This window comes from Cygnus atratus, chromosome 2 (assembly GCF_013377495.2).
Source record: "Cygnus atratus isolate AKBS03 ecotype Queensland, Australia chromosome 2, CAtr_DNAZoo_HiC_assembly, whole genome shotgun sequence".
Taxonomy (NCBI): Eukaryota; Metazoa; Chordata; class Aves; order Anseriformes; family Anatidae; genus Cygnus; species Cygnus atratus.
This window is the reverse complement of record NC_066363.1, coordinates 87346212-87359429: the sequence shown is the minus strand read 5'-3', so window position 1 is coordinate 87359429 and position 13218 is coordinate 87346212. Positions and strand designations below refer to the sequence as shown.

The following is a 13218-nucleotide window of genomic DNA, read 5'->3' as shown; positions in this document are numbered from 1 at the left end:
ACAGTCTGGCGCACACCGAGGCACGCGTCCCTTGGGCTGCCGGCATAGTTCGTAGGGGTGAAAAACCCAGAGCAGGGTGTGCAGGTGCGGTCCAAGAAAAAAAAAAAAAACAAACACGCACCAACCTCACCACCTGCAGACACCCCCGGGCACTTTATGGCTTCTTTTCCCTCAGGACCTCCCCCCCCCCCCAAAAAAAAAAAAAAAAAAAAAAACACGCGGCGGGACAACCTGCCGCCTCACTTCCCTCACAGGGCAGAGAGCCCCGATCCCCCTCACCCCGGGGCGCTGCAGCGGAGCCCTCCCGCTCCCACCCCTCCGCCACCACCGGCCGCCTCCTGCCCGCGCCGGGCCGGGGCCGGGGCCCGGGCCGGGGCTGCGGCTGCGTGCGGCGGGGCCGGGGGCGGGAGCGGGGCGGGGCCGGCCGGAGTCAGCTGGGCGCGGGGCGGGAGCGCGGCGGCGGCGGGGCGCCGTTAGCACCGGGAGCCGGCGGCAGGAGCAGGAGGAGCAGCAGCGGTGGCGGCGGCAGCAGCAGCAGCAGCAGGAGGAGCAGCAGCAGCAGCAGCAGCAGCAGCAGCAGCAGCAGCAGCAGCAGGAGCGGGCGGGCAGAAGTTTTCCCCGCAGGTCCCTCCCGCAGCCCGGGGCCGCCTTGCGGAGGCGCAGCCGTCCCCGTGCGCGCTGGGTGTGTTTTTAATTATATATATATATATATATATATATATATAAACATCTTATTTTTTTTCTTGTTCCGAAATTTTTATTTTATCTTTTTTTTTTTTTTTTTTGGAGGCGCCCGGCTCTGAGAGCTCGCCTTCCCACCCCCGCTCCCGACCCCCTTCCCTCCGCCCCGAAACTTGGCGGGGTCGCGGCGGGCGGGGTGCCGGCCGGCCGCGCTGCAGGTAAGGGGTCGGGGGGCGACGGGGGGGGCCGGGGGGGCCGGGAGGCGGCGCCGGCTCCTCGGTGGCGGAGGCCGGGGAAAGCAGGAGGAGGAGGAGGAGGGGAGCAAACTTCCTTTTCCTGGGGCCGCCGAGCCCCGTGCCCGCGGGCAGCCCTCGGGGCCGGGCCGGGGGTGCCCGGCGGTGCCCGCGGCCCCTTGGCTCCTTTCCCTGCTGCCCCCCGGCGGGAGGTGGGCTGGGGACCTGCTCTGCCCCGCCGGCTGTTGGCCGTGCTGCTAAAAGTCGCTTCACCCCCTTCTCCGCTTCTCCTTCCCCTTCCCCTGTTTTCCTATTTTTTTTTCTCCCCGGGGGAGGGATCCCCGCTGGGCACCCCGCAGAAGTGCCACCCCGGGGTGCTGCCACCTTCCTGCTCCCGTGGTTTGCAAAGCCGTGGCGGCAGCTGGGAGCCCCGTGCCCTCGTCATCGGCTCCTTGCCTGCCCCCGGTGGGCTCCTTGGGAGTGCTGGGGTCCCCCCGGCAGGGTTTGGGGTCGGGGGGGGTCCTCGCTTCCCCGCTTTGGGGCCAAAGCTTCACACTCACCGCTCTCCCCTCGTGTGGCTGCGAGCTGGGACCCACGGCGGGGTATCTCCTCTGTAAGAACAGTTTGCAGTTAATTGCTTTGGCAGATGAACTCCTGCGAAATCCTCTTGCCCACTTCTGCTGCTTAAGTGCCCCCCCCCCCCCCCCCCTTTATTTTCCCCCCCTCCTGCTCTCCTTTGAAGCCTCGCATAGCTCTGTATTGCCAGCAGCATGGAAAGTGCTGATTCAGCAGCCTGGAGCCCCACTCCATCTGAAGTGGTGGTCTGCCGAAAATGTTCCTATTTGTTGAAACGGGAACATGTGTTGCTGGTATGTCAAAGCAGCATTGATTGGGTTTTCTAAAACAGACCTAAGAATGTGGTTTACTTTTCCCTTCGCAAAAGAAAGAGTGAATTTGGGGTGTGTGGGGGGGAACAACCCGTGCTTAAGTGGTAAGAGGGGGGTGTAAGGGACGTGGCTAGCTACCATGTTAAGATAGATTGTGTTGCTTCATAAAGGTGCTGAGCAGTTACTCATGTTAACGAAGGCTTTGTAGGATGTATCGCAATGATGCCTTAACGCTTCAAGTCAATCTGTTCCTGTATCTAGAGGCTAGTTGTACTTACTGCACTAGAAAAGGTACGGAGAAGGGCAACAAGGCTAATCCTAGGATTAAAAGGAGTGAGTTATGAGGACAGGTTGAAAAAAAAAAAAGCATACGGAGGTTAGAAAACCTGCTTGGAAAAAGGAAATATGCTGGAAACTTTAAGTGACAGCTCTAGCTTTGCTTCGTGATGGTTCTGGGGCAGGGGAGGGATGCCGGGGGTCAGCAGGATGCTTGGTGCGTGCAGCGCTCCTCTTCCTGGAGGGCTTACCTAACAGCAAAGCAGAAGAGGGAGGGCTCTTCAAGAGCTGTACTCCTCCGGCTATCTCTGTGCAGTCTTATGCTGGTATCAAGGCTGCTTGGGCTTGCTTTCTCTGAACCAGAACTCTTTCAAATTCTGCACAGTGCAAACAATAAAGCCTGAAGAGCAATGTTTGGTAGCCTTATTCTAAGCAGTAATTGACAGAGCAGCAGACCCTGACGCTTGCCTCCGGTGATCATTTTACTATGTTATACTCTGATTTATTTTCTTCACTTGGACTTTATTTGTTCTTAAAGTAGGTCTTGTTTGCCCTGGCTACATATTAAAGATCTTGTCGTACTTCCATGGCTTTCCTTGGTTTTGTTAATCAAAATATCCCCTCCCTTACTGCTGTGAGAGTTGGCTTTCATCCTCAGGTATGGCCACACCTGGATTTCAGTAGTGTATTTCTATAGATTTTTATTATGTAGTCCAAAAGTACTGCCTAAATGCGAAATGGATCTCTGCATTTCAGTTCTGCTTAAGACTATACCGTGTGCTCTGTGAATGAGAAAAAAATGTTTGCAGCCCTCAATCTTGCAAGTACTTAAAAGACTCCATCAAGAATTGTCACAAAGGTTTTTAGAAATCTCTGGTCGTGTTCTCAGCGTCTCGCTGGGTGTAAATGGGCTAAAAGTATCTGGATCTCTCTGGCAAAGGGATTCTTCCAACGCGGGGAGTTCCCAGCTGGCAGAGGAAAGGCATAGCTGGGTCATGTGCCATTTCTGCCAGCAGCAGGAGAGTATTGCACTGGGAATTTGTTTTCTGACAGTACCAAACTAGCAGATGTCCCTCTAGACTGCGAGGCACAGGCAGCTTTCCCCTGTGTGCATAGCTGTGGCAGGGGGCTCCCGAGTAGTGTCACACCGTGTGGGACCGTGCTGTCACGCCTCTTCTCCCTTCTGTCATAGCCCCATCCACGTCGGGTGTAGAGGCTTACAGTGATATGCCAAACGAGGACAGATTTGTAGGCAGAACTCTTCCTTAGACCAGCTGAGCTCTCTTGCGGGAGGTGGGATGCCGAGGGGGGCTTGAGCCCATCTTTAGAGATGGGGTAGTGCTGGAAACTTGGGGGGAGGTTTAGGGGTTGCCTTTGGATGACCAGCGGTGTGCATTTTTAGGATGCACTGAAGTATTTGCTCAGGCACGAATTTCGGTGGCTACAGCAAGCGCTGTGGTGCAAAAAACTTGCCAGTTTCTGCTTGGTATGCTGTCAAAGCATGAGATTTGCTTGGGTTGGTTTCAAGCAAAAACTATTGGGAATGGCTTCTGGACCTGAATGGGCTGCAGCAGTCCTGCTGAGTTCCTGGGCCTTTTTATTCTAAACCTCTATGTGAACTTATTAGTGGGACAAGGGAAGTGCTTTTCTTCATTTTAAGCCCACATTTATGTGAACACTAGGACTAAGGAAGCCTACTTTTCTTTGGGTTTGTCTTATGATTCATTTCCTTTGTTGAATATGCTATCAGCTCTGACTAAACCATTTTTGTCGGCAGCATTTATAAAGGATTCTTGACTATGAGGACATTGGTGCAGATTCACAGTGCAGTACTCCTTGTGTGTATCCACCAAGCCCACTGCTTTCACAAACAGGGAAGGTAACTCCTGAGACCACTGCCTCTGTCAGGATTGTGTGACATTTGCCAAATGGCTTGGTTACAGGGTGACTGCCTAAGTCTCCTTCAGTAGGAAAGCAGGCTATGAAGTAAGGATTGTTTTTCTTGGAACCTAGATCTGCTCGTGGACATGTCCAAAACATATCGGTTGCAACTCTTCGGCTAGGGAAATCTGGGAATGGAGATCCTTTTCTAAAAAGGTGAACCTCCGATATCTTCTTAGGAACTATGAAGTTGCCAAGGAATCCTTTTATGAGCATTGAACTTTATTTATCCTTGTACTGCCCGCTGGTCAGGAGAAGACTTCATCTAAACTTAGATGTGGCAAAGTAGTCTTGTTTCCCATCGTTGTTCTCCCAAACCTGTGGTTGTTATGAAAAATAAATTACCAAGTATACAGATGTTGTATCACTGCCTTTCTTTCCTTATACTTGTTGAGCTGTGTACTTCTGAACTCATCCTGTGCCAGGTCTTTCCTGTTCTGTAGTCTGTTGAATTGGATGATCTTTTCTGACAACAGTTTACTAGCTGAGTATGACTCCTGTCATGTGTTGTGGATGTGGGGAGAACTATCCAAGGAAGCCAGGATCCACTATGAGGACTGCATAAAAGAAAGTTGTTAATCAGGGTGATGCATCCTGTCTACAAGCAGACTGTTAATCTCTTCAATGATGGAAATAACCAGAATGCCCTGACTTTGAGATCTGGTTATATATACCATACAAACCCTTTCCTGGCATGCTTTGTTCCCTTGGGCACTGTCTCCGTAGCAGATAGCTGATGTGAGAGACAGACAGGTGCTACATTTTTCACAGAAGTACATTCATTTGGAAGTGGTGGTTGTTGTGGTTTCTAGCAGCTTTTGGACTCAGGATGTACACAGGAGCACTGAAGCTTAAAGGATTCATGAAGTGAGATTTCACCACTGCCAAGTTACCTTGAAATTTTCATTTTTAGAGAGCTTCACATTCACACTGATGTGCACCCATTGCCTGAAAACTCATTTCCCTCTTTGCTTTCCTAGGATGAATCAGCTCATGCAGCCCAAATGTACGCAGCTACCAGGATGGAAAACTGCAAATTCAAACCCTTATTTAGAGTAGTGCCCCTTGAACTGTTCTGTCTTCCCTGATGTCTGTAGCAGGGAAGGACAGCAACTTCCATGTGAAGCTCATGAAATTCAACATGGCCAAGTGCAAGGTGCTGCAGCTGGGTCAGGGCAATCCCTGGTATCTGTACAGGTTTGGGGTTGAATGGATGGAGAGCAGCCAAGTAGAGAAGGACTTGGGGATATTGGTGAAAAATAGATGTGAGCTGGCAGTGTGTGCTTGCAGCCCAGAAAGCCAATTGTGTCCTGGGCTGCATAGAATGAAGTGTGGCCAGCAGGTACATTTTTTTCCACCAACCTATACTCCACTCTTGTGAGACCCCAGCTGGAGTACTGCGTTCAACTCCAGTGCCCCAGCACAAGAAAGACATGGACCTGTTAGACTGGGTCTAGAGGAGTGCTACAAAAATGATCAGAGGGCTGAAGCACCTCTCCTATGAGGAATAGCTGAGGGAGCTGGGATTGTTTAGCCTGGAGAAGAGAAGTATCATTGAATATCCTGAATTGGAATGGAACCACGAGGATCATAGAATCATAGAGTGACAGAATGGTTTGGATTGGAAGAGACCTTAAAGATCACCTAATTCCAACCCCATGCCATGAGCAGGGACACCTTCCACTAGACCATGTTGCTCAAAGCCCCATCCAGCCTGGCCTTGAACATTTCCAGGGATGGGGCATCTACAACTTCTGTGAGCAACCTGTTTCAATGCCTCACCAACCTCATGAAGATTTTTTTCCCTATATGTAATCTAAATCTACCTTTTTTTAGTTTAGAGTCATTACTCCTTTAAACTAAAAAAGGATAATTGAGTACAACTGGCTCCACACAGCAATACCCAAAAATCAAACCATATGTATGAGAGTGTTGTCGAACTGCTTCTTGAACTCCGTCAGGCTCGGTGCATCCCTGTGGAGCCTGTCCCGGTGCCCGACCACCCTCTGGGTGCAGAACCTTTCCCTGACCCCCAGCCTGACCCTCCCCTGTCCCAGCTCCATGCCGTTCCCTCGGGTCCTGTCGCTGTCCCCAGAGAGCAGAGCTCAGCGCCTGCCCCTCCGCTCCCCTGGTGAGGGAGCTGCAGGCCGCCATGAGGCCTCCCCTCAGTCCCCTCTGCTCTGGGCTGAACAAAGGGGCCTCAGCTGCTCCTCATATGTCGTGTCCTCTAGGCCCTTCACCATCTTTGCAGCCCTTGTTTGGACACTTTTGAATGGCATTATGTCCTTTTTATACTGTGGCACCCAAAACTGCGCACAGTATTTGAGATGAGGCTGCAGCAGCACAGAGCAGAGTGGGACAATCCCTTCCTTCATGCAACTAGCCATGCTTTGTCTGATGCACCGCAGGGTACGGTTGGCCCTCCTGGCTGCCAGGGCACACTGTTGACTCATATTCAAGTTGCTGTCAAGGCTCCCAGAAGACCTTCAGTACTTAAAGGGAGCTTATAAGAAAGATGAGGAGGGACTATGAGGGTGGTGAGGCACTGGAACAGGTTGTTCAGGTTGCGGATGCCCCTTCCCTGTTAGTGCTTGAGGTCAGGTTGGATGTGGCTTTGAGCAATGTGATCTAGTGGAAGGTGTCCCTGCCCATGGCAAGGGACTTGGACTAGATATCTTTAAAGATCCCTTCCAACCCAAACCATTCTACAATTTTGTGATTTCTGTTTAATGGTGAAGAGCCAGTGAACTTGAAAACTTGTTGGAAGATGCTCTTACTACAGCGTGAGGTGTAGAGTACTGGGTCAGTCATTCCTTGTTAGGAGAAAGCAGGCTGAGTGTGTTCTTGAGGTTTTTACAAGTAAACAACTCATACTGGAAAGGCCCAGAGACTTGTGTGTGAATTGAAAAAAAGTGTAGGTAGGATGAATCACATGAGTTCTTCAAAACAGTATTAATGTTCCGTTATAAGCCAAGAGAACTTCTAATGAAACTTACTGATTGCATCCCAGTTAGCTATCCGTGGTGAGATGCATATTGCCATTCCTGAATGGCTAAATCAAAACCTGACCATCATAAAGACTGGTCGTTCTAAATGAGTGGTCTTTGTAGCAGAGCAGGAGACCTTATCCAGTAGCATGGATTTGCACCGTGGATGCCTAATGATATGAGTTCCTACAGGAAGCTATGAACACAACTCCACAGCTTAGGAGTCCAAGCCAATATACCTCACAACTTGAGAGAAATCTTATTTATTCTATCTGGAAAAAAAAAAAAAGTGTGAAGTGGGGAAGGACAAAGTGGGAAAAGACACGGTCTCAAACTTAACTGGAAAAAATGCTCATATTTTTTTTTCTCTATCTGATTTCCCAGAATTGTTGAGGTTAAAAAGGACCTCTTGAGATCATCTAGTCCAACCCTCCTGCTCAAGCAGGGTCAGGTAGAGTAGGACTATGAACAGTTGTGTTTTTAGTAGCTCCACAGATGGAGACTCCACATCTTCTCTGGACAACCTCTTCCAGTGTTTGATTACCCTCACTGTAGAAAAGTGTTTTCTTGTGTTGAGGTAGAATTTCATATAAGTTAACTTGTTCTCGTTGCCTCTTGTCCTGTCAGTGGTCACTGCTGAGAAGAGTGACTCTTCTTCATTCCTTGAAGAGTCTGCCTCCTCTTCTTTGTTTTGACAGGTGTTCATACACATTGGTAAGATCTGCCTTGAGCCTTCTCTTCTCCAGGTTGAACAGCCCCAGGTCTCTCAGCCTTTTCTCATATCAAAGGTGCTTCAGTATGTCCTTTGTCTCTCTTGTACTGGGGAAACCAGACCTGTACCCAGCACTCTAGATGTGGCCTTAGGGCTGAGTAGAGAAGGATCACCTCCCTCAACCTTCTGGCAACACATTTGAAAGCAGCAAGTCAAATAATAAAAACTGAACTGCAAGTAATACAGTAAATTAACGTGAGGGACTTCTTCCTTCCCCAAGCCTTTCAGAAACCTTTAAGTCATTTCTGGCAAGTGATTACATCCTTGATGCTTTGGGACTATGCTGATAGTTGTGGTCCGTGTATGCAGAGGTGATGAGTGCCTTAGACAAGTTTACGGGGAACGTTGTGACTGTCTGTGTTCTGTTTTTGTGGGCTGGTATTATAGAGTATCTGAGAAAGAAATGCAGTGTCCTATTTCTGCTATATTCTTGTGCTGGACTCCAGGGGAAGACTGCAAATGGTTTTCCCATTATCTAACCCTCCTGCTGCTAAGCTGTTGCCTGTAGGCCAACAGCAACAAGTATAGCCGATACATTGATCTTAATGCCCAACAGTTGTGTTAATGATTAGAATATTAGCTATTGGACGGTCTTGTCGGTCAATTTAAGAGTGTATTTCTTAGTGAGTCTGTTTCAGCTTTTTTCAGAGGCCAAAGCCAATGAACATGGGCAAATTCCAAAAAGGCAGTTTTACACAGGCAGGTCATGATGAATGGAGTAATTGTAAACATATGTTTGGTTAAAGCACTAGCAAACCGGCATCTGATTCTTCCCAGCCTTGACCAATGCCAGCTTCTTCTGGTTCTCAACAGGACAAAAATAGGAAATGACTTTCCTCTCAGGCGAACCCTAGAGGAAATGCCATGCCATCCAGCTTGAGTAAACCTATAGCAAAGTGGGAAGGAGCTCTTCTCCCTAGGGGCAGTAGGGATTTCTACATTTTTTCACAAAGTCAATTCAGAGCACAGTTCCTATGCTTCCTTCATGCTTACTGCTGCAGAGTTTGTGTTAGTAGCTAGATTGGAGAAAATGAATGGTTGCTATGAAGCCTGAGCCTGTGGATGCTGAAGGCTGCAGATAAGTAAGGGTGGATAATACTCCATGACACCACTATCATTCTTCTATTATGTATCCCTGTTGAGAAAATCAATAAGCAGGGAGAATCTGAAAGTCCGTAGAGACTTCATGGTGGAGATTAGCACTTGATGAACACTTGGAGACTGCTTTCAATGCCTGGGATCTAAATTCTGTGTTTATGATGACTTGATCAAGTGGCTGCAGCTTTATCACAACTCATTTTGTTGGTTCGTAGCACAGAGTAAGCTTTCAAAGCTTTTTTTTTTTTCCTTTGATTAACTTTATTTCTAGGTCATCTTCAAGTGCTAGTGTCCGTTTTGAAACAACGGGGAACAGAATTCTTGCAATGTTACCTGAATTTGCTTCACTGTGGATGTTTCTGTTACAGAACAGATGGACCCTTAAACATATTCCTGATCAGGGAGTTGCAACTGGGCTATATATCTGTGTGCATCATGTGTTTGTAGAGTGCTTCAGATTTCAGAACTAACTGGCAGCAGGGATTTGGATCCTTTTCTAGAGGAAAAACTTAGAAAACTTTCCCAGATCTCAATTTTAATAGAAGACAGTAGGACAATATAGTTACATGTTAAAAGGGACTGGACTAGAAGCTTTCAAGAGTCAAAATAAATGTGGGGGAGTAAATGGGCTGGGAAACGACCTTTTTTGTTTCCATTTACCCCATGACGTTCGTTCATCTATGCCAAACTACAAGGCAGAGATTTAGATAGGAGAAGGTTCCCCTTAAATGGGAATTCGGGAAGGGGGAAGAGAGAAGGACTGGGGGAAGTATTAAGTCTACAGGTTGGTCTTGCTTAGTGTATTGCTAAAAGCTCTGAACATCCTTGAAAAGGAATAAGTAGCTTTTATTCTATCAAAGCACAAGCTTCAGGGAGCCTGAGAAGCTAAAAATTCAGAAGCTTGTGGTATTTTATATTTGTGCCAAAGCCTTTCTTAAAAGGCCTGCTTTCCCTTCTGGCTCAAATGTATTTAAGTCCATTTAGGAGAATGTTAAGGGAGGAATATGTATTACAAGGCCATTGATTATTCCCGAATTAATGTCTTGTGGGTGATCATTCTTCATTCTAATAGCTGCTTGTGCTGACATCATCCAAGATGTCAGGGGATTATGTCAGAATTCAAGCCTTGATGTTTTACAGAACAAAGGCTCAAGTGCCAGCAAACACTTTTGCAGTGGGTCAGGTTGCTTTATTTTTCTTGTCTTGCTTTAACTGTGATGTTCCAGTTACTGTACTTGGTCACAGTGAGGAGCATAGTAAACAGTTTCGCAGAGGAAAGCATCTGCGCAGGATAATTGTAAGAACAGAATACTACTTGCCACTACATTTTACGCTGGAGGCAGATTCAACGTCAAGATCCATACTCTAGACACACAATGCGTGTTTTTAACAATTTATGAAAAAGCTCGTCAGCTTTAAGTTTTGGCTTTGTTTTCTTTTGTGATGAAGTGTATCATCCTTGAATCCTAAACTCCAAAAAGTTTAGGCTGAAAGTGTGTGGGGGTTTTCTTTTTTTTCTTTTTTTTGTCCTGGCTGCTAGATACCTAGCTTCAGTTTTTAAGTGATGGTTCTTAGTGAAGGCTCTATAAGGGGAAAGCGATCAAAATAGCCTATTATTCTCTATGACTGATCAAAATAGAATCACAGATTATATGTGACTTTCATAAACTGATAGCTTTTGATATTATTAATTGGTAGGATATTATAGCATTATCCATAGTCATGACGCTTAATGTATGTCTTCAGAGGAGACATTGGTTTTCTTTTTGAAAAGACTTAATGGGAGTAGAACAAGGAGGCTATGAGCTGAACTGCAGGGAGTGCAAATGCTCTTTGGGTTGCTAGCATCTCCAGTGTGTGCTGAGGCTTGTTTTGTATTTAATGTGCGTTTTTTGTTCTGGAGATGACATTAAGAAGGTCAGGAAAAAATCTCGGTGGAGTTCTGTGCTAGCGAAGGTGATTACATTGTTGACAATTGGAAAGTCAGAGGAGTGTTGCAAAGGATGTTTCAGCTGATGCTGTGCGTAACAGGTTGAGTTCAGGTGTGTGATAACACTTTCAGTTATCATCAGGTAACCTTTTTAAAAAAATAAAAGTAAATAAAAAAGTCCTGCTGATACTGTCTTGGGTAGAGAATGCCATTGCAAGATGCTTTGCTAGTCTTAGCCTCTTAACCTTAGCTAATTTTAGTAAACATATGAGTTATCCTGTTTTACTTGCAAGTGGTTCAACTCCGGTTCCCAGCAGTTGGGGAAGTTCTCATGGGTGTTTGTAAAATGGGCGATGTTGAAAAGCAAAGCAAAGGAAGGAGTTCGGTGCTCTGACAAACTGACTTTCAGATTTGCTTGTGTTCTTTTCTGAGAACTTCTTGACCTCTGAATGTCCAGCAGTTCAGCTCTTACAAGGTTTGCTCCCCAGGTCTATCTCATTTAAAATAAGATGAGCTAAGATGACATTCTTTAGATCATGTGAAGTAACCTATCAGGTCAATTTGGCAGCTCTCAGCACAGCTTCATGGAGCTAGTGCGCAGCCAGAAGTGATACAAGTCACTTTTATCCTTTTTTAGAGTGCTGAAATGCAAATTTCTGTTGTGAAAAATCTGCAGATGTGAAAAGGTTGAAGAAGCTTTTCCCCTGGAAAAGAGGCAAAAGGTGTGAGGAATGCGAAGAGCTCACTGAAAGATGATGTCGCTTTTGCCAGAACACATCTCTTATCTTGTGCCATCTTGCTCATTCGCTATGCGTTCTCATGGCTGACTCCCAAACCAGGTAGAGAGCTGCTCTGCATGCTTGTTTTTTTGTGAATTGATTTTCTTCTGCATTAGAGAATGGGATCAGCTTTTGGAATTATGCAGTGGGGCAGCCAAAGAGATGCCCTTCCAAGAAAAGGAAGGGAAGAAATGGGAAATATAAAATAGAAGAATGGGTCTCCTTTTCTTTTGGTATTCAGAATTTGACTTGCTGCTGAGCCAGCTCAGCCAGGGAAGCCTTCTGATTTTTTTTTTTTTGAAGACCCAATATAGGTTTGTGTTTTTTTCCACCCCCTGTGAATCTCAACAAATGTTACAGAGCTATGCAAGCAAACAAACTGCTGACTAGATCTGGCTTTCTGCAGCATCTCCAGAGGCTGGCTGAATTTGCAAGGGTTACCTATGGAAGGGAGTCTTTTTTTTTTATTTATTTTCAGTGTGTGTGGGTTTAGAGAAAAGAACTTGAGTTAACCTTATGTGTCTGATCTGCATACAGCCCTGAAATGTGGATCTGAGTGACAGTGTCTTAATTTCAGACTTTTTTAGAAAACTGACATGCATTTTGCTTTCTTAAAATGAATGTGAAATGTGTCAGTGCTAGGTGGGGATTTTTGGTTGAGCAACTCAGCCATAATACAAATGTTACTATTGCTTTGTACGTTTGAAAAAGAAAAATAGCACATCCGCAGTTTCGGAAGATTATGCAAGTAATGTGTGGCTGTATCTTATTATATGATCATCGTAAATCAGAAACACTGAGGAAGTAACTGGTAATAAATCCATCATCATTCATATTATGAGAAATACTGAGCGTAATAGCTGTTCATACTTACCTCAATGCTATGAGGAACGTTGCAGATTGGATTGACTTGCCCATTGTGGTAAAACGTGCTTGTTTCAGGGTCACTGGCCAAAATGTTTTTTTTCCTGTAACATCTTCACTGTTCTGGAGTTTCGCAGTCCCAGGGTTACCTGCGAGCTGGTTCAGCCAGTCAGCTCCTATGGAAAGGGGTCTCTACAGCAAAAGTCAGATAAAGGTATTAGAGGTGACCGCTCTTGTCTACTAGGAAATGGTCTTGGTTGTTGAGCAGATCTTGCTCATAAACTCCTGCAACTCTTGAGGAGATGCCTTTGATAGGCTGCAAGTTTCTCAGCCTTGCTAAAGCTAATATGCTTTAGCATGAAAAAGAAAACCCACAAAAGAACAGCAAAATAAGATGCTTCTTTAGTAATTTCAGTTACTATTCTTGCCTGTGGTAAAAGTGAAGAATCATCTTTGGTTACTTTGTAAATATGGAATCATTTTTGGTGGAGGGTGACAGATCATGGCTTTGTTTTGTTTTGCTGAGCAGAATTTGTGAAGAGCAGGAATTTGGGTTCTTAGCTTCTTGATTGCACAGTGGTAAATGTTGTTTCTCTTCAGAAACATATCTGGCATTTGCTATAAGTTTAACCCCAAAAATGTTGAGCTACTTGACTGGCTCAGTCTTTCAGGCTAGGTACCTATACTGTTGAATGAAAACTCCTGGATGCTCTGAGGAGGAAATCTGATTTGAGCCTTCATCACAAGGGTCTGCCTCAGTCTAAGATCAT

General features: G+C 46.2%; 1 protein-coding gene across 9 annotated transcripts in view; it reads left to right on the top strand.

Moving 5' to 3' along the window:
• Window positions 1-438: 438 nt before the first annotated feature.
• GRB10 (growth factor receptor bound protein 10) overlaps window positions 439-13218 on the top strand; it is a 178470-nt gene continuing 165690 nt past the window's right edge. For 5 of the 9 annotated variants that reach the window (XR_007707759.1, XM_050708425.1, XM_035552820.2 and 2 more), the window contains exons 1-2: window positions 544-682; window positions 790-899. The gene's annotated coding sequence lies outside the window, so the exon portion shown is untranslated. Of the gene's footprint in view, window positions 683-789; window positions 900-13218 lie in introns of all 9 variants that reach the window. The other 4 variants (XM_035552821.2, XM_035552824.2, XM_035552827.2 and 1 more) reach the window with 3 other exon arrangements.